This window comes from Balaenoptera physalus (genome assembly GCF_965194825.1).
Source record: "Balaenoptera physalus genome assembly, chromosome: 3".
In the NCBI taxonomy this organism is placed as follows: Eukaryota; Metazoa; Chordata; class Mammalia; order Artiodactyla; family Balaenopteridae; genus Balaenoptera; species Balaenoptera physalus.
Genome location: NC_138890.1, coordinates 63,834,969 through 63,838,012, shown reverse-complemented (window position 1 = coordinate 63,838,012; position 3,044 = coordinate 63,834,969). Strand labels below are relative to the sequence as shown.

General features: G+C 45.0%; 1 pseudogene across 1 annotated transcript; it reads right to left on the bottom strand.

Annotated features, from left to right (window-relative positions):
- LOC309657361 (neuronal vesicle trafficking-associated protein 1 pseudogene) lies at window positions 1-1,809 on the bottom strand (annotated as a pseudogene). The gene has a single exon. The product of its transcript is annotated as a neuronal vesicle trafficking-associated protein 1 pseudogene (transcript).
- Window positions 1,810-3,044: the final 1,235 nt, after the last annotated feature.

The following is a 3,044-nucleotide window of genomic DNA, read 5'->3' as shown; positions in this document are numbered from 1 at the left end:
TACCTTCCAACTGTAAGGAACCTGCCCATCTCGCTAAGCAGATTTCTCAGCAGCCTCAGTCTCCTGCTCTGAGAGCTTCTCTTCCGACAGAACTGACATCCACGGCGACACCGAGTGGGTGATGCTCTGCTTGGCCAGGTTGTAGTGGTTGATGACAGTGTAAAACTTTCCCGGGCGTTGGAGTCTTGCTCCGCATAGTAGCCCTCCAAGCCTCCTGGGATGTACTGGGTGTTCTTGAGGACGAAGCCATCGGGACAGGCACGGTCATAGCTGTACACCTTGTAGACGACCAGGAAGATGACACAGGTGAGGAAGACCAGGGCAAAGAAGACCAGCACAGACACCTTGAACCTCTCGGTAACACCCTCAGTGATGCTGACAGTGAACTCGGCTATCTTGGGAGGACGTGCTTTGCCTTTCTTTCGGTCAGGTTCATTTTCAGCCTTAGTTTTCACGACCACCTTCTCTGGGGGCGGGAACTGCAGCTGATTGACATCAAGGGGCATCATCAGGGGGATGGTGTCGAAGCCATCCTCCAGCAGCGGCTGCTTGGTGCCCTTCTCCACGAAATTGTTTCCCAACTTCACCATGGTTCCGGGAGACCCGAGGCTGCCGCCCCACACCCGGCTCCGGCAGGTCCGGGCTCCCACCGCGCTCTGAGCCTCCGTGTTGCCCGCTCCTGCTCACAGCAATCTCATACGAAGATCTTGAGACAAGTGGGGCTGAGAGACAGGCTTTCAAGTTAAAAGGTCTAGAGTTGGAATCCTGGCTCCACCTTTTGCCAGCCTTGTGACTCTGGCCAAGTTACTGAACCTTTTAGTTTGTCAGGGTTTTAAAATGGCAGACTGGAGAGAATAATAGCTGTCGTGTGATTTGAGCTTGAGCTGGATATCCCATCTCTAGCTCACCTGGACTCCTTGATCAGGTTCCCAGTTCAAGATGCTTTAACTGTAAAATAGAGAGTCTGGACCAGGTCCCTACGTCTCTACAAACTTGAACCTCTCAAACTTTTTTATTCTGCAATTGGCCCTACCCACATTATCTAGCCTCTTTTTCTAGTCTACCCACACTCATATTATTCAAATAATATTAGAATGGCATGCATTTCAATAAGAAAGTATCTGTTCTAAGGAGTAAGCACTTGGGGATTGGTTTTGAACCATTTTGCATCTTCCCAGTTGTCTTTTTGTTATTGGTCATGTGTCCATGCATTGAGTACTTCACTGAAGTCATTTGTAAAAGATAAACAGAAGTAATCACAGAGGAAGGCTTTTAAATTATACCTAGTATTTTGAGATTTAAAAAAAAGTATTGTCATTCAGTCTTGTGATTTTTAAAAATTTGGGCTCTATTTAGTTTTCTGCTCATTTTACCTTCTGACATGCTCAAACCCTTCTGGTTTTAGCTCCTTTTGGGGCCCCAGTCTGGTAAAAAGCAGAGACTTGGAGGTCAGACTTTGTACTCTGATCCTGCTTAGGCCTGAGTCACACTTCTTGGGAGAAGCTGCTAAGCTCTTCAGTGGAGCAGCTTCTTCATCTGCAAAAAAGTAAAAGGAATAATGATGGGCAACTCCTTCAAAAGGCAGCTGTGGGTGATAAATCCTGACAGAGTGCTCCTCTCTTCTTTAGGAAGAGCTTCTGAACCGCCATCCACTTTCCTCAAGTGTACGTTGATAAAAAATTGCTAGGGAAGATCCCCAGAATTCAAGTCTATGAGCTCCTCCTGAGCCCATTTCTCTCAACAATGCCATCATTCCAGGGAGGGAGAGTGCTCGTTGATGCCGACGCAGACCGTAGATTGGGATTCCCGACGAGAGGGAAAGACTCACAGACTGGGCACGGTGTTTATTACTATAAGTTCTTCTAGAAGGAGAGGAGGTAACTGAGTTGAAAGCTAAGCAGTCACCTCACTTGTGTCCCCAAAGGGCCTTGTTTCAGAAGATGATGTGAACTCAGTTTCAAGGTCTGTTGCCTGGGGACACACACTCAGGTGGGAATTAAGCCCACAAAAGACTGAAACTCTTTCTCATGGAATTTCTCAGCCTGTCCTATGATGAGGCTTCTCCCCTCTCAGGAGCACCTCTCTGGACTTGCCGTCACAACTCAACCTGAGAAAAGACTCAAGAGCACCTGAGCAGTGTGTCAGAGACGTAACAGTAACTGTCCCAGCAGGAGCCGGAGCTTGAGCTTGATTCCACATCACTTTTCCACTGGAGGTCTGCTCAGGAGGGAGAATAGGTCAGGTGCCAAGGTCAAGAGTACACAACTGTTACACAGCAGTGAGCCATGGAGAGATTAATTCAAAGGAAACATAATAACTACTGAACCAAGTCAGAGCAGAGAAAAATTTCTCAAGGAACACATAAGTACCCAATCTAAATTCAGAGTCCATATGGATGTCATAGACGCCGTAGCCTACAAACTTAAAGGATGTGAAAGCATCGTTTGTTAATTCCCTTCATTAAATAAACAAACAAACATAAAAAACAAGGTATTAACATTCTCATTTTCAGGTGGAGAAACTGAGGTAGATGAAGCAAAATGACTAAACCTCAGGGCAGATAATTTCTGTGCAAGAGTTGCACATCATATAAATCTTGATGTTTCTGTAATAATCATGTTTTATCAAAGAAAAAAAATGTGTGTGGCTAGTATTTGTCAGAAGTTAAAATGTCTTTATTACTTCCCATGCGTTTTCCTGAATGACCTTGAAAGCAGACACTCAGATATAGTAAGAAATAAACAAGCCTTTCTTTCCCATCCTTAAATACCTCAGCTTTGACTTACATTTGGATGCTCACAGAATTGTCAGTTCAGCTCCTTTCCTTACAGAATCTGGCATTGATGAAACGTTTTGGGGCTTCAAATTGTGTACGTATACAAGAGTATACTGGGACATTGCTACTCCGTGAGATTACTCTTAACATAAGGGGTTTCACAGCAAACCCTGGAGCTACGTGAATTGATTCAGATATTGATGGAGGCCTTTTAACCTCACTGGGAGTCTTATTAGCTCCGATTTCTATTCTAATGACATTTTCAAAA